The sequence below is a fragment of the Coregonus lavaretus genome, assembly GCF_964263955.1.
Source record: "Coregonus lavaretus genome assembly, chromosome: 29".
NCBI lineage: Eukaryota > Metazoa > Chordata > Actinopteri > Salmoniformes > Salmonidae > Coregonus > Coregonus lavaretus.
The window spans coordinates 22211497-22230266 of record NC_140016.1 but is presented as its reverse complement, the minus strand read 5'-3'; the positions used below and the strand labels follow the sequence as shown (position 1 = coordinate 22230266).

Below are 18770 nucleotides of genomic sequence, written 5' to 3'. Positions count from 1 at the left end.
TGTATTGATGGGGTGGGGGGCGAGATCAAAAAATTCATGTAGTCCTGCTTTGTGCCATTTCGCGAAGGCTCTATGTTATACTGATCGTACTATACATTTTTGTGGGTGTAGATATGGTTGTCCTTGTTTGATAGAGCCATTGGACTTCTTTCAGCGATGTTCCTATCGGCGGATTCATTGCTAAATATACAAGCAGACACATTTTTCCAGTCTGAAAGACTACAACTTCTGTTGCTCTGGCCCCCGTCCCTCCCTCAATGTGGGCTTTATTTAAAAGGAGGCAGACACTATAAACAATCCTTTGGTGATATTCAACCACTCATGTTTCAACCGCAATATAGCAAAGAGGATTGGAAACAAAGGGTTGGATTTAGCTAACGTTAGAAGCTCAGCTACAGCCGATGCCAGCACCAAGAGGGCAGATAATAATAATAATAATAATAATAATATGCATTTAGCAGACGCTTTTATCCAAAGCGACTTACAGTCATGCGTGCATACATTTTTGTGTATGGGTGGTCCCGGGGATCGAACCCACTACCTTGGCGTTACAAGCGCCGTGCTCTACCAGCTGAGCTACAGAGGACCACAGATAACAAATATGGTGCCTAGTTAAGTAAGTAATTTTTTCTGCAAGGCACCTATATATATATATAGCTAACTTTAATTTATTTACTGAAATCCATATTGTGTATTGCTGGCTAACATACAGTGAGGGAAAAAAGTATTTGATCCCCTGCTGATTTTGTACGTTTGCCCTCCTCCAAACACGGCGAGTTGATGCCAAAGAGCTCCATTTTGGTCTCATCTGACCACAACACTTTCACCCAGTTTTCCTCTGAATCATTCAGATGTTCATTGGCAAACTTCAGACGGGCCTGTATATGTGCTTTCTTGAGCAGGGGGACCTTGCGGGCGCTGCAGGATTTCAGTCCTTCACGGCGTAGTGTGTTACCAATTGTTTTCTTGGTGACTATGGTCCCAGCTGCCTTGAGATCATTGACAAGATCCTCCCGTGTAGTTCTGGGCTGATTCCTCACCATTCTCATGATCACTGCAACCCCACGAGGTGAGATCTTGCCTGGAGCCCCAGGCCGAGGGAGATTGACAGTTCTTTTGTGTTTCTCCCATTTGCGAATAATCGCACCAACTGTTGTCACCTTCTCAACAAGCTGCTTGGTGATGGTCTTGTAGCCCATTCCAGCCTTGTGTAGGTCTACAATCTTGTCCCTGACATCCTTGGAGAGCTCTTTGGTCTTGGCCATGGTGGAGAGTTTGGAATCTGATTGATTGATTGCTTCTGTGGACAGGTGTCTTTTATACAGGTAACAAGCTGAGATTAGGAGCACTCCCTTTAAGAGTGTGCTCCTAATCTCAGCTCGTTACCTGTATAAAAGACACATGGGAGCCAGAAATCTTTCTGATTGAGAGGGGGTCAAATACTTATTTCCCTCATTAAAATGCAAATCAATTTATAACATTTTTGACATGCGTTTTTCTGGATTTTGTTGTTGTTATTCTGTCTCTCACTGTTCAAATAAACCTACCATTAAAATTATAGACTGATCATTTCTTTGTCAGTGGGCAAACGTACAAAATCAGCAGGGGATCAAATACTTTTTTCCCTCACTGTACTACTGTGAGACAGTGGGGGGAAATGAAATTATTTTTCAGTTTGCTAATTTAGCTAGCTATGTAGCTATCTAAACAACTACCGGTAGGCATACAGTGGGGAAAAAAAGTATTTAGTCAGCCACCAATTGTGCAAGTTCTCCCACTTAAAAAGATGAGAGAGGCCTGTAATTTTCATCATAGGTACACGTCAACTATGACAGACAAATTGAGAAGAAAAAAATCCAGAAAATCACATTGTAGGATTTTTAATGAATTTATTTGCAAATTATGGTGGAAAATAAGTATTTGGTCACCTACAAACAAGCAAGATTTCTGGCTCTCACAGACCTGTAACTTCTTCTTTAAGAGGCTCCTCTGTCCTCCACTCGTTACCTGTATTAATGGCAACTGTTTGAACTTGTGATCAGTATAAAAGACACCTGTCCACAACCTCAAACAGTCACACTCCAAACTCCACAATGGCCAAGACCAAAGAGCTGTCAAAGGACACCAAAAACAAAATTGTAGACCTGCACCAGGCTGGGAAGACTGAATCTGCAATAGGTAAGCAGCTTGGTTTGAAGAAATCAACTGTGGGAGCAATTATTAGGAAATGGAAGACATACAAGACCACTGATAATCTCCCTCGATCTGGGGCTCCACGCAAGATCTCACCCCGTGGGGTCAAAATGATCACAAGAACGGTGAGCAAAAATCCCAGAACCACACGGGGGGACCTAGTGAATGACCTGCAGAGAGCTGGGACCAAAGTAACAAAGCCTACCATCAGTAACACACTACGCCGCCAGGGACTCAAATCCTGCAGTGCGAGACGTGTCCCCCTGCTTAAGCCAGTACATGTCCAGGCCCGTCTGAAGTGCATTTGGATGATCCAGAAGAGGATTGGGAGAATGTCATATGGTCAGATGAAACCAAAATATAACTTTTTGGTAAAAACTCACTCGTCATGTTTGGAGGACAAAGAATGCTGAGTTGCATCCAAAGAACACCATACCTACTGTGAAGCATGGGGTTGGAAACATCATGCTTTGGGGCTGTTTTTCTGCAAAGGGACCAGGACGACTGATCCGTGTAAAGGAAAGAATGAATGGGGCCATGTATCGTGAGATTTTGAGTGAAACCCTCCTTCCATCAGCAAGGGCATTGAAGATGAAACGTGGCTGGGTCTTTCAGCATGACAATGATCCCAAACACACCGCCCGGGCAACGAAGGAGTGGCTTCGTAAGAAGCATTTCAAGGTCCTGGAGTGGCCTAGCCAGTCTCCAGATCTCAACCCCATAGAAAATCTTTGGAGGGAGTTGAAAGTCTGTGTTGCCCAGCGACAGCCCCAAAACATCACTGCTCTAGAGGAGATCTGCATGGAGGAATGGGCCAAAATACCAGCAACAGTGTGTGAAAACCTTGTGAAGACTTACAGAAAACGTTTGACCTGTGTCATTGCCAACAAAGGGTATATAACAAAGTATTGAGAAACTTTTGTTATTGACCAAATACTTATTTTCCACCATCATATGCCAATAAATTCATTAAAAATCCTACAATGTGATTTTCTGGATTTTTTTTTCTCATTTTGTCTGTCATAGTTGACGTGTACCTATGATGAAAATTACAGGCCTCTCTCATCTTTTTAAGTGGGAGAACTTGCACAATTGGTGGCTGACTAAATACTTTTTTCCCCCACTGTATCTATGACAAAAAATATATATTTTGTATCTCGATTGTAAAACCTCTTCTCTTTTTAGTCATAGATATGGCTAGCTACTAAACAGCAAGCTACAACGTTACAACCAGCCACCTAAAGCTAGGTTTACCAGCAAACGTTAGCACATGACTGGAGTTGGCTAGCTAGTTAGCTTGGCGCCTGCTAACTTGTTATGTGCAACGCCTCGCATTTGTAACTTGTTAGCAAACATGTGTCGCATCAGCAACTGTAAATAATTTACTAGCTAGCTATGTAACATAATTGACAAGGGCTGACATTGGTTATGATTATGACCTTGGATGCATTTAAATCAGAAAATTATAAGCATGACACAAGATAGGATTCCAAACAGATGTAAATAACAAGTATTGCATAGCAAGCAAGCTAGCTAGCTAAGTTTACTAGCAAACAGTGAGGAGAAACAATAATACAACAATTTACTATTGTAAATCTCTAAAACTGAAGCTGGTTTTACTATAAAAAAATATTTGCCTAAGCATGCCTGATAGACATGGCTCTAGGTAGATACTGTCTGCCTACCTACCTCATTTGTACGGTCTGGTCACTGTGCAAAGGCTGAGGGTTATGCCGTATTTCTTTCTATTAGGCTAGATATTGTTGTAAATGTAATCTCTGTGCCTGTGAACATGTATGCATGTTCAACTAGTCTACCCTAATGTTGATGTTATGCTGGCATGGTTCAACTGTTGTTCAAACTGTACAAAAGAGTATAATTGTATTTGTTTTTTGTCTTACACACAATACTGTGTGGTGTCTGGGCATCTTCCTGGAGTGGATTCTAGGTACAGAAACAGAATTCCTTTGCCTGCGTGTGTCATTGTATCAGAACTGTATCCCGTGAACTGTATCCCTCTTGAGGGTTTAGACATTATGTTGGATTTCAAGCATATGACTCATGAGGAGCTGAATGGCAGTTTGATTATAACACTCCTCCCACAGCTTTACAAGTATTCCCTGAACTTACTGTATGTTTCTTTGGAATGGCAAATTCATCATGAACACCTCTCCCATCATCTGCTGATCACCATTTCTCTTAGCTACAGATAGAGAATGAAAAACAGCTTCTATCTCAAGGCCATCAGACTGTTAAATAGCCATCACTAGCACATTAGAGGCTGCTGCTGCCTATTGAAATCACTGGCCACTTTAAGGAATAGAACACTAGTCACTTTAATAATGTTTACATATCTTACACTACTCATCTCATATGTATATACTGCATTCTATTCTATAATATTCTACTGTATTTTAGTCCATGCCGCTCTGTCATTGCTTGTCCATATATCTTTGAGAATGGTGCCGGAGAAGATGGCTGCCGTTTTACAGCCCTCTAACCAATTGTACTATTATGTGTGTTTTTCCGCGTTATTTGTAATTTATTTTGTACATAATGTTTCTGCCATCATCTCTTATAACCAAAAAGAGCTTCTGGATATCAGGACAGCGATTACTCACCTCGTATTGGACTAAGATTTTTTCTTCAACAAGTCGACGCGAAGGATATCCTACAGACACCCGACAAGGCCCAAATCCCTGTCATTCGCATGAGAAAGAGACAGAGATATTGTGGACGTAGGTCGGGGTGCCTTGTAAGGATCCGACGGCGAGCGAGTAAACTGCCTCTTCCATCAATCCTATTAGCCAATGTTCAATCATTTGAGAATAAATTGGATGACCTAAGATTACGGTTGTCCTACCAACGGGACATTAAAAACTGTAATATCTTATGTTTCACCGAGTCGTGGCTAAACGACGACAAGGACAACATACAGCTCGCGGGCTATACGCTACATCGGCAGGATAGAACGGCTGACTCCGGTAAGACAAGGGGTGGCAGTCTGTGTATATTTGTAAACAACAGCTGGTGCACAAAATCAAATACTAAGGAAGTCTCGAGGTTTTGCTCACCTGAGGTAGAGTATCTTATGATAAGCTGTAGACCACACTATTTACCAAGAGCGTTTTCATCTATATTTTTCATAGCTGTCTATTTACCACCACAAACCAACGCTGGCATTAAGATTGCACTGAATGAGCTATATAAGGCCATAAGTGAACAGGAAAACGCTCATCCAGAGGCAGCGCTCCTACATTTACTTTACATTTGTCATTTAGCAGACGCTCTTATCCAGAGCGACTTACAAATTGGTGCATTCACCTTATGATAGCCAGTGGGACAACCACTTTACAATTTATTTATTTTTTTATTTTTTTGGGGGGGGGGGGTAAGGGGGGGTAGAAGGATTACTTTATCCTATCCCAGGTATTCCTTAAAGAGGTGGGGTTTCAAGTGTCTCCGGAAGGTGGTGAGTGACTCCGCTGTCCTGGCGTCGTGAGGGAGCTTGTTCCACCATTGGGGTGCCAGAGCAGCGAACAGTTTTGACTGGGCTGAGCGGGAACTGTGCTTCCGCAGAGGTAGGGGAGCCAGCAGGCCAGAGGTGGATGAACGCAATGCCCTCGTTTGGGTGTAGGGACTGATCAGAGCCTGAAGGTACGGAGGTGCCGTTCCCCTCACAGCTCCGTAGGAAAGCACCATGGTCTTGTAGCAGATGCGAGCTTCAACTGGAAGCCAGTGGAGTGTAAGGAGGAGCGGGGTGACGTGAGAGAACTTGGGAAGGTTGAACACCAGACGGGCTGCGGCGTTCTGGATGAGTTGTAGGGGTTTAATGGCACAGGCAGGGAGCCCAGCCAACAGCAAATTGCAGTAATCCAGACGGGAGATGACAAGTACCTGGATTAGGACCTGTGCCGCTTCCTGTGTAAGGCAGGGTCGTACTCTGCAAATGTTGTAGAGCATGAACCTACAGGATCGGGTCACCGCCTTGATGTTAGCGGAGAACGACAGGGTGTTGTCCAGGGTCACGCCAAGGATCTTTGCACTCTGGGAGGAGGACACAACGGAGTTGTCAACCGTGATCCTAGTGGCCGGGGACTTTAATACAGGGAAACTTAAATCCGTTCTACCTCATTTCTACCAGCATGTTAAATGTGCAACCAGAGGAAAAAAAACTCTAGACCACCTTTACTCCAAACACAGAGACGCATACAAAGTTCTCCCTCGCCCTCCATTTGGCAAATCTGCCCATAACTCTATCCTCCTGATTCCTGCTTATAAGCAAAAACTAAAGCAGGAAGCACCAGTGACTCGGTTAATAAAAAAGTGGTCAGATGACACAGATGCTAAGCTACAGGACTGTTTTGCTAGCACAGACTGGAACATGTTCCGGGATTCTTCAGATAGCATTGAGGAGTACGCCACATCAGTCACTGGCTTCATCAATAAGTGCATCGATGATTTCGTCCCCACAGTGACCGTACATACATACCCCAACCAGAAGCGATGGATTACAGGCAACATCCGTACTAAGCTAAAGGGTAGAGCTGCCGCTTTCAAGGAGCGAGACTCTAACCCGGACGCTTATAAGAAATCCCGCTATGCCCTCCGACGAACCATCAAACAGGCAAAGAGTCAATACAGGACTAAAATTGAATCGTACTACACCAGCTCTGACGCTCGTCGGATGTGGCAGGGCTTGAAAACTATTACAGACTACAAAGGGAAGCACATTCGCGAGCTGCCCATTGACACGAGCGTACCAGACGAGCTAAATTACTTCTATGCTCGCTTCGAGGCAAGCAACACTGAAACATGCATGAGAGCATCAGCTGTTCCGGACGACTGTGTGATCAAGCTCTCCGTAGCCGATGTGAGTAAGACCATTAAACAGGTCAACATTCACAAGGCCGCAGGGCCAGACGGATTACCAGGACTTGTACTCCGAGCATGCGCTGACCAACTGGCAAGTGTCTTCACTGACATTTTCAACCTCTCCCTGTCTAAGTCTGTAATACCAACATGTTTCAAGCAGACCACCATAGTCCCCGTGCCCAAGGACACTAAGATAACCTGCCTAAATGACTACCGACCCGTAGCACTGACGTCTGTAGCCATGAAGTGCTTTGAAAGGCTGGTCATTGCTCACATCAACACCATTATCCCAGCGACAGCCCCAAAACATCACTGCTCTAGAGGAGATCTGCATGGAGGAATGGGCCAAAATACCAGCAACAGTGTGTGAAAACCTTGTGAAGACTTACAGAAAACGTTTGACCTGTGTCATTGCCAACAAAGGGTATATAACAAAATATTGAGAAACTTTTGTTATTGACCAAATACTTATTTTCCACCATAATTTGCAAATAAATTCATTAAAAATCCTATAATGTGATTTTCTGGATTTTTTTTCCTCATTTTGTCTGTCATAGTTGACGTGTACCTATGATGAAAATTACAGGCCTCTCTCATCTTTTTAAGTGGGAGAACTTGCACAATTGGTGGCTGATTAAATACTTTTTTTCCCCACTGTATATTCTTAAATCCCATTCCTTACTAGTTTTGTGTGTATTGGGTATATGTTGTGAAATTGTTAGATATTACTTGTTAGATATTACTGCACAGTCGGAGCTAGAAGCACAAGCATTTCGCTACACCCGCTATAACATCTGCTAAACACGTGTATGTGACAAATAACATTTGATTTGATTTTACACCAGATAATGTGATTTAACCGAAATTGTTGCTATCTATTACTGGGAGTTACAGGATAGGTACTGTTTGGTGTAGCACAGAGGTTTTCCACCAACCTTAGCGATGCCGTCTTCGTCCTCGATTTGGGGAAACAGGAGTCTCATAAAAAGTCTGTGTCCAGTTGCAGGGGGTCAGTTTGAATTTAGAAAATGCTCCGTTATGAAAATACTTTTTTTGCTCCATAAAGTAATCCAGCAATACAGTGCATTCGGAAAGTATTCAGACCCCTGGACTTTTTCCACATTTTGTTACGTTACAGCCTTATTCTAAAAACGGATTAAATTGTTTTTTTCCCTCATCGATCTACACACAATACCCCATAATGACAAAGCGAAAACAGGTTCTTCAAAATGTTTACACATTTATATGTTACCATTGATCATCCTTGAGATGTTTCTACAACTTGATTGGAGTCCACCTGTGGTAAATTAAATTGATTGGACATGATTTGGAAAGGTACACACCGGTCTACGCTACCTGTCAAAAGTTTGGACACACCTACTCATTCAAGGGTTTTTCTTTATTAGTAAAACATTTTACATTGTAGAATAATAGCACACAATTGGCCCAGTGTCGTCTGGGTTTCATAGTTGAATTGCTACAAAGAAACCACTACTAAAGTGCACCAATAATAAGAAGAGACCTGCTTGGGCCAAGAAACATGAGCAATGGACATTAGACCGGTGGAAATGTGTCATTTGGTCTGGAGTCCAAATCGGAGATTTTTGGTTCCAACCGCCATGTCTTTGTGAGACGTGGTGAGGGTGAAAGGTTGATCTCTGCATGTGTATTTCCCACTGTAAAGCATGGAGGAGGAGGTGTTATGGTGTGGGGGTGCTTTGCTGGTTACTCTGTCTGTGATTTATTTAGAATTCAATATTGTGGATACAGAGTTACCTGTCTAACAGAACACAGAGGGTGTTCTTTAATGGAAGCCTCTCCAACATAATCCAGGTAGAATCAGGAAATCCCAGGGCAGCTGTCTAGCCCCATTACTTTTATCAATATTTACTAATGACATGCCACTGGCTTTGAGTAAAGCCAGTGTCTATGTATGCGGATGACTCAACACTATACGTCAGCTACTACAGCGACTGAAATTACTGCAACACTTAACAAAGAAATGCAGTTAGTTTCAGAGTGGGTGGCAAGGAATAAGTTAGTCCTAACTAGTTCTAAAACTAAAAGCATTGTATTTGGGACAAATCATTCACTAAACCCTAAACCTCAACTAAATCTTGTAATATATTGAATGCACCGACCTGTCTGTTTGAACTACTGGCGCACAGCTCGGACACCCCATGCATACCTCACAAGACATGCCACCAGAGGTCTCTTCACAGTCCCCAAGTTCAGAACAGACTATGGGAGGTGCACAGTACTACATAGAGCTATGACTACATGGAACTCTATTCCACATCAGGTAACTGATGCAAGTAGTAAAATTAGATTTTAAAAAAACAGATTAAAAAAACACCTTATGGAACAGTGGGGACTGTGAAGCAACACAAACATGGGCACAGACACATGCATACACACACGATAACATACGCACTATACACACACACGTACACATGGATGTTGTACTATATGTGGTCCTCTGTAGCTCAGCTGGTAGAGCACGGCGCTTGTAACGCCAAGGTAGTGGGTTCAATCCCCGGGACCACCCATACACAAAAATGTATGCACGCATGACTGTAAGTCGCTTTGGATAAAAGCGTCTGCTAAATGGCATATTATTATTAGATATGTGGTAGTGGGGAGTAGAGGCCTGAGGGCACACAGTGTGATGTGAAATCTGTGAATGTATTGTAATGTTTTTAAAATGGTATGAACTACCTTAATTTTGCTAGACCCCAGGAAGAGTAGCCGCTGCCTTGGCAGCAGCTAATGGGGATCCATAATAAATACAAATACAAAATACTCTTCCTGCCTAAATGACTACCGACCCGTAGCACTGACGTCTGTAGCCATGAAGTGCTTTGAAAGGCTGGTCATTGCTCACATCAACACCATTATCCCAGAAACCCTATACCCACTTTAATTTGCATACCGCCCCAACAGATCCACAGATGATGCAATCTCTATTGCACTCCACACTGCCCTTTCCCACCTGGACAAGAGGAACACCTACGTGAGAATGCTATTCATTGACTACAGCTCAGCATTCAACACCATAGTGCCCTCAAAGCTCATCACTAAGCTAAGGATCCTGGGACTAAACACCTCCCTCTGCAACTAGATCCTGGACTTCCTGACGGGCCGCCCCCAGGTGGTAAGGGTAGGTAACAACACATCTGCCACACTGATCCTCAGCACGGGGGCCCCTCAGGGGTGCGTGCTCAGTCCCCTCCTGTACTCCCTGTTCACCCATGACTGCATGGCCAGGCACGACTCCAACACCATCATTAAGTTTGCTGACGACACAACAGTGGTAGGCCTGATCACTGACAACGATGAGACAGCCTATAGGGAGGAGGTCAGGGACCTGGTCGTGTGGTGCCAGGATAACAACCTCTCCCTCAACGTGACCAAGACAAAGGAGATGATTGTGGACTTCAGGAAAAAAAAGAGGACTGAGCACGCCCCCATTCTCATCGACAGGGCTGTAGTGGAACAGGTTGAGAGCTTCAAGTTCCTTGGTGTCCACATCACCAACGAACTATCATGGTCCAAACACACCAAGACAGTCGTGAAGAGGGCACGGCAAAGCCTATTCCCCCTCAGGAGACTGAAAAGATTTGGCATGGGTCCTCAGATCCTAAAAAAATTATATAGCTGCACCATCGAGAGCATCCTGACTGGTTGCATCACCGCCTGGTATGGCAACTGTTCGGCCTCCGACCGCAAGGCCCTACAGAGGGGCCAAGCTTCCTGCCATCCAGAACCTCTATACCAGGTGGTGTCAGAGGAAGGCCCTCAAAATTGTCAAAGACTCCAGCCACCCTAGTCATAGACTGTTCTCTCTGCTACCGCACAGCAAGCGGTACCGGAGTGCCAAGCCTAGGTCCAAAAGACTTCTCAACATCTTCTACCCCCAGGCCATAAGACTCATGGCTACCCGGACTATTTGCACTGCATTTCACTGTAATGTCTGCACCTGTTGTATTCGGCGCATGTGGCCAATACATTTTTGATTTGATTTGAAGTCTGTATTGCCGTTCGGCTGGAGACAGCCTAGCTCTGCCTAGTTGCATCGGATCGGGGGAACTCGGGTAGCCTCGGGTTCTCTCAGCAACGTAGCTGTTGGGGACTTCCGGGATGCCTCGGAGTCGAGGTGGAATCCTTCCTCTCCTTCCTTAATTCCCGTAGTCGCCCATCGATCCAAATGGTCAAGGGGATGAGCGAGTCCAGATCCGTCGGTAGTTCCCGGGTTGCAAGCTCGTCCTTTACTTCCTCCAAAAATCTGTGCAGGAACTTGTCGAACAGCGCTTCCGGGTTCCAGGCACACTCAGCTGCCAACGTGCAGAAATCCACTGCATAGTCTGCCACACTGCGGTATTCTTGCCGAAGCAACTTCCGGGCAGCATCACTCCTGGACAATGGAGCATCGAAAACCTTCTTTACCTCCTGCATGAACTCCTCCAGACTGAAGCATACGGCCGACTGTTGTTCCCACACTGCCGTAGCCCAGGCGAGAGCCCTCCCGGACATCAGCGTGATGAGATACGCTCTCTTAGAGCGGTCTGAGGGGAAGGAGCTGCAGTTCCCGACTCTCCAGCGAAGCGTTCAGGGGGAGGTAAGCAGGGTTCTCGGGAAACCGGGGGTGGCCGGGGAGGCCGCGCTGCTAACAGCCGGGTTACTGAAGGGCTGGGAGGTTACCGTTGTGGTAGGCTGCCTAACAGACAACCCACGGAATTGCTCCAGCAATGTGTTAAACGCTCGGTCATGGCGTTCGGCAAGGTCTGGAACCATGAGACCACAAAGCAACTCCTCGTGCCTTCCAATGGTGGTTCCTTGGGAGGAGATGGCGTTGCGGAGCTGGTCCGAGTCTGCTGGGTCAGTCATGGCCAGTTCGTACTATCACGTTTCAGGAGAAGACCCAGATGCAGACAGTGTCGAAGTAACAAAAGTTTATTACAAAAACAGGGTGCAGGCAAACGACAGGTCAAAGGCAGGCAGAGGTCAGTAATCCAGATCGGAGTCCAAAAGGTACAGAACGGTAGGCAGTCTCAGGGTCGGGGCAGGCAGAGGTCAATAATTCAGGGTGGTGTGACAAGGTACAGAACGGCAGGCAGGCTCAGGGTCAGGGCAGGCAGAATGGTCAAAACCGGGAAAAATAGAAAACAGGAACTTGAAAAAGACAGGAGCAAGTGGAAAAAAAGCTGGTCGGCTTGACGAAACAAAACGGCAATAGACGAACAGAGAACACAGGTATAAATACACTGGGGATAATGGGGAAGATGGGCGACACCTGGAGGGGGGTGGAGACAATCACAAAGACAGGTGAAACAGATCAGGGTGTGACAATCATCAAGCTTTGATTATTTGAGTTAGCTGTGTAGTGCTAGGGCAAAAACCAAAATGTGCATCCCTTGGGGTCCCCAGTACCGAGTTTGGGAAACCCTGTCTTATGTTGAGCCACACTGGCTGCGTTTACACAGGCAGCCCAATTCTGATATTTTTTCCACTTATTGGTCTTAATCACATTTTTCAGAACTGATCTTATTGGTCAAAATACCAATTAGTGAAAAAATATCAGAATTGGGCTGCCTGTGTCAACTCAGAATTAGTCCTTTATCCGGCTTCGGTACACTGGCAATGGTGGGCTGGGGAAGCTGAGACTCTTTGTGCTTATGGCGATGGTCTAGTCCTGTCTGCGGTGAACGGCCAGCTGGATAAGACTCTGCCAAAAGTGTTGTAGGGCATCTTAACCTCCTCTTGCAGAAGACTTGCTGGTACTGCACGTCTCCTGGAAAGACATGGTTGTGGTCTTAGCATTTTACACTTTTTGTGGAAGTGACGTAGGGCAACACACCTTTGTTGGTAAAGGTATCAACCGAATGGGACTGGCTAGTGTATTGTTTAGGGACAATGAGAGGACATTGGGAGCTGCTTTTGAGAGGAAAGATCAGTCAACAAAATGAATGGGCTGGGGGGCTTAAGAAGGTGTGAAAATTCTTAGGAAGGCAGTTCTTACACCGTATGAATTGTTGTGTATGGGAGATTGAGGAGAAATGGCACCTCAATCGCTCCCATACACAACAATACATTTACTGTCTAAGCACAACCCTGCACAACCAAAAAAACCTTCCTCATCTCAAAGTACTGTCTGTAAACCTCCCCCAGCCCATTGACTTTGACAGATCATTCTTGTCAATAGCCGTCAGCTTGTGTTTTATAGACAAGGGTGGAATAGATGGCTACCAAATTGAGACTCGTATTTGGTAACATTAGCTAGTTTACGTTAGCTAACGTCAGTCAGAGATAGAACAAGCATGTTTGCTCTGCTGAAGGTAGCTACCAGTCTAACAGTGACTACCATGGCATAGGCGAAATTGATTGACAGTGTGTCTACCAAAAGATAGCTATATGATTTAGCTGATGGCTTTCAGAATTCAATAAAGGTCTGCAACATTAGCTAGCTAATGTACCCAGCTAGGCTAGCAAGCTAGCTAACATTAGCTAGCTAACATTACACAAAAAAAAATGTATGCACGCATGACTGTAAGTCGCTTTGGATAAAAGCGTCTGCTAAATGGCATATTATTATTATTATTATTAGGTTACCTCTAATTGAGAATCTTTTGTTTTTTTGTGAAGGAAATAATCAATGGTATCACATCACTTCTCTGCTGTTGTTGAAATGGATTCCCCATAAGTTCAGCCTGAAAATTCTTCTGATAATCTTTGGTCACTGCATCATTCTTGATAGGCGCAACACAAGCCACTGGCATATTAGCACAGAACACCACACGGGCATGAAGACAACCATTAGTGAAAAACTAACATTTTCAAAAATATCTTACCTAGAGAAGTTCTGAGATTACTGTGTGTTGGTCATTCTAAGTAAACAACGCCATTATTGAAGTTTGTGGGCACGCCCCCTCTACCTAGCGGGCGGTATCATGATTCGCTATGAATGCCGGACTTTGTGGTTCACTATGAGCAGACGAATACACAGGGAGTCGACACTTCCCGATTCTACCAGTGAAATGAAAATGTGTTAGTTCTAGCTTGTGGTGTGGATAAAGTTGATGTTTATGATAAAAACATAATGTTGTTAATATAGTCATGAATATATGCCATGGCAGAGCCAGGATGAAACTCCCCTTTAATTAACTGCAGGGAGGCTTGGAGATGGCTAGAGGCACAGGTCCCTCTCTCTCAGGATGAAACTCTATATCAGAGCACTATCCACCTGTTTCCTCCTCAGAAGAAAAGGGATATAGCAAGGCGCCATATCTCAATATAGCAAGACGTCAAATATTGTCAACATGGTCAATAGGAATGTATCCAGAGGAATTGACATAAGACATAAAATTGATCAATGTTCAAAATTAGATCCTCCGACCTGTGAAGGCATGACACACACACACACATACATAACTCTGTACTGAACCAGAATATAACCTGCAAAGGAGCTTACAGTTTGCACTACCAGAAACACAGAGAAAGGAAACAAAGGCTCCACGGCTGTGACTCCTATTAATAGGCCCCAGTGGCAGAGAACAGCTGCTCCACCAACACAGCACATCCAACTGATAGCTCCACCAACACAGCACATCCAACTGATAGAATAATGATAGAGGGAGGGAGAGAGCAAGAGAGGAGGGAGGGAAAAGACAGAGGGAGGAGAGAGAGAGAGAGAGAGAGAGAGAGAGAGAGGGAGGGAGAGAGAGAGAAATAGAGAGAGAGAGAGAGAGAGAGAGGAGAGAGAGAAAACGAGAGAGGGGGTGTGAAGAGAGAGAGAGAGAGAGAGAGAGAGAGAGAGAGAGAGGGGGGGGTAAGAGGAAGAGAGAGAGAGACAGAGAGAGGGAGGGAGGGGAAAAGACAGAGGGAGAGAGAGGAGGAGGGAGAGAGAGAGAGAGAGAAGAGAGAGAGAGAGAGAGAGAGTGATAGAGCGAGAGAGAGAGAGAGAGAGTGATAGAGCGAGAGAGAGAGAGAGAGTGATAGAGCGAGAGAGAGAGAGAGAGAGAGAGAGGAGAGAGAAGAAGAAGAGAGTGATGAGAGAGAGAGAGAGAGAGAGAGAGAGAGAGAGAGAGAGAGAGGGGAGGGGGGAAGACAGTAGTGTAGAGGAGAGAGAAGAGAGAGAGAGAGAGAGAGAGAGAGAGAGACAGAGAGAGAGGGGGTGTAAAAGTAAGAGAGAGAGGGAGAGAGAGAAAGAGAGAGAGAGAGGGAGAGAGAGACGAGAGAAGAAGAGAGAGAGAGAGAGGGGGGGGAGAAGGACAGAGAGGAAAAAGAGAGGAGGGGGTAGAGAGAGAGAGAGAGAGAGAGAGAGAGAGAGAGAGAGAGAGAGAGAGAGAGAGGAGAGAGAGAGAGAGGTACACCTATAGCTCATCTCTTGGCAGTAGTCCTGTAGACTACTTTATCACTGACCTCAACCCAGAGTCTCTCAGAGCGTTCACAGTCAGCCCACTGACACCCCTATCAGACCACAGCAAAAGCATAGTCTACTTGAACAGAGCAATACTCAATCATGAGGCATCAAAGCCAAAGGAACTGAATAATATTAAGAAATGCTATAGATGGAAGGAAGTAGTGTCGAAACCTACCAAAAAACAATTAGGCAACAACAAATTAAATCCCTTTTAGACTACTTCCTGGACAAAACGTTCCACTGTAATAGTGAAGGTGTAAACTTGGCAGTAGAAAACCTAACAGTATATTTGACCTCTCAGCTTCCCTATCAAATGTAAAATCTCTAACAGAAACCGAAGAAAAGTAACAACATTGACAAATGGTTTGATGAAGAATGCAAAAACCTAAGAAAGTAATTAAGAAACCTATCCAAACAAAAACATAGAGACCCAGAAAACCTGAGCCTACGCCTTCACTATGGTCAATCACTAAAACAATCCAGAAATACACTACGGAAAAGAAGGAACAGCATGTCAGAAATCAGCTCAATGTAATTGAAGAATCGATAGACTCTAACCACTTCTGGGAAAATACTAAACAAACAACAACATTACATTTTAGTCATTTAGCAGACGGTCTTATCCAGAGCAATTAGGGTTAAGTGCCACAAAAGTGGAGACAAATTTGACCCCAATAACTAACGTGGGATATGCATCAACAGCAACCTTGGGAAAATTCTCTGCATTATCATTAACAGCAGACTAGTTCATTTCCTCAGTGAAAACAATGTACTGAGCAAATGTCAAATTGGCTTTTTACCAAATGACTGTTCAACAGACCACGTATTCACCCTGCACACCCTAATTGACAAACAAACAAACCAAAACAAAGGCAAAGTATTCTCATGCTTTGTTGATATCATAAAGCTTTTGACTCAATTTGGCATGAGGGTCTCCTATACAAATTGATGGAAAGTGGAGTTGGGGGAAAACATACGACATTATAAAATCCATGTACACAAACAACAAGTGTGTGGTTAAAATTGGCAAAAACACACACATTTCTTTCCACAGGGCCGTGGGGTGAGACAGGGATGCAGTTTAAGCCCCACCCTCTTCAACATATATATCAACGAATTGGCGAGGGCACTAGAACAGTCTGCAGCACCCGGCCTCACCCTACTAGAATCTGAAGCAAATGTCTACTGTTTGCTGATGATCTGGTGCTTCTGTCACCAACCAAGGAGGGCCTACAGCAGCACCTAGATCTTCTGCACAGATTCTGTCAGACCTGGGCACTGACAGTAAATCTCAGTAAGACAAAAATAATGGTGTTCCAAAAAAGGTCCAGTTGCCAGGACCACAAATACAAATTCCATCTAGACACTGTTGCCCTAGAGCACACAAAAACTATACCTCGGCCTACACATCAGTGCCACAGGTAACTTCCACAAAGCTGTGAACGATCTGAGAGACAATGCAAGAAGGGCCTTCTATGCCATCAAAAGGAACATAACATTTGAAATACCAATTAGGATCTGGCTAAAAATACTTGAATCAGTTACAGAACCCATTGCCCTTTATGGTTGTGAGGTCTGGGGTCCGCTCACCAACCAAGAATTCACGAAATGGGACAAACACCAAATTTAGACTCTGCATGCAGAATTCTGCAAAAATATCCTCTGTGTACAACAAAAAACACCAATAATGCATGCAGAGCAGAATTAGGCCGATACCCGCTAATTATCAAAATCCAGAAAAGAGCCGTTAAATTCTATAACCACTTAAAAGGAAGCGATTCCCAAACCTTCCATAACAAAGCCAACACCTACAAAGAGATGAACTTGGAGAAGAGTCCCCAAAGTAAGCTGGTCCTGGGGCTCTGTTCACAAACACAAACAACCCACAAGCCCAGGACAATAACAACAACACAATTAGACCCAACCAAATCATGAGAAAACAAAATGAGAATTACTTGACACATTGGAAAGAATTAACAAAAAAAACAGAGCAAACTAGAATGCTATTTGGCTTTAAACAGAGAGTACACAGTGGCAGAATACCTGGCCACTGTGACTGACCCAACTTAAGGAAAGCTTTGACTATGTACAGACTCAGTGAGCATAGCCTTGCTATTGAGAAAGGCCGCCGTAGGCAGACCTGGCTCTCAAGAGAAGACAGGCTATGTGCACACTGCCCACAAAATGAGGTGGAAACTGAGCTGCACTACATATTTCCCTCAGATTACACAGATCCACAAAGAATTCGAAAACAAACTCATTTTTGATAAACTCCCATATTTATTGGGTGAAAACCACAGTGTGCCATCACAGCAGCAAGATTTGTGACCTGTTGCCACAAGAAAGGGCAACCAGTGAAGAACAAACACCATTGTAAATACAACTCATATTTATGTTTATTTATTTTCCCATTTGTACTTTAACTATTTGCACATTGTTACAACACTGCATATAGACATAATATGACATTTTAAATTACTTTATTCTTTTGGAACTTCTGAGTGTAATGTTTACTGTTAATATTTATTGTTTATTTCACTTTAGTTTACTATCTACTTCACTTGCTTTGGCAATGTTAACATACATTTCCCATGCCAATAAAGCCCTTAAATTGAAATTGAATTGAATTTAATTGAGAGAGAGAGAGGGAGAGAGATGGAAGAAAACGTTAGGAACAGGGCGAGTCAAGCGAATAGTGTAGGTAAGGTGTAGTGGTGATGGAGGGGTGTTGGATAGGTAAGGTGTAGTGATGGAGGGGTGTTGGATAGGTAAGGTGTAGTGGTGGAGGGGTGTCGGATAGGTAAGGGTAGTGGTGGAGGGGTGTCGGATAGGTAAGGTGTAGTGGTGATGGGGTGTTGGCTAGGTAAGGTGTAGTGATGGAGGGGTGTTGGATAGGTAAGGTGTAGTGGTGGAGGGGTGTTGGATAGGTAAGGTGTAGTGGTGGAGGGGTGTTGGATAGTAGGGGGTAGTGGTGGTGGAGGGGTGTTGGATAGATAAGGTGTAGTGGTGGTGGAGGGGTGTTGGCTAGGTAAGGTGTAGTGAGGGGTGTTGGCTAGTAAGGTGTAGTGTAGTGATGGAGGGTGTTGGCTAGGTAAGGTGTAGTGGTGGAGGGGTGTTGGCTAGGTAAGGTGTGTGGTGGAGGGTGTTGGCTAGGTAAGGTGTAGTGGTGGAGGGGTGTTGGATAGGTAAGGGTAGTGGGAGGTGTTGGATAGTAAGTGTAGGTGGGAGAGGTGTTGGATAGGTAGGTGTAGTGGTGCAGGTGTGTTGGATTGTAAGGTGTAGT

The 18770-nt window shown here is 44.4% G+C and overlaps 1 protein-coding gene across 2 annotated transcripts in view; it reads right to left on the bottom strand.

Moving 5' to 3' along the window:
- LOC311105075 (disks large homolog 3-like) overlaps positions 1-18770 on the bottom strand; it is a 138075-nt gene that overhangs the window by 99122 nt on the left and 20183 nt on the right. The window lies entirely within an intron of this gene.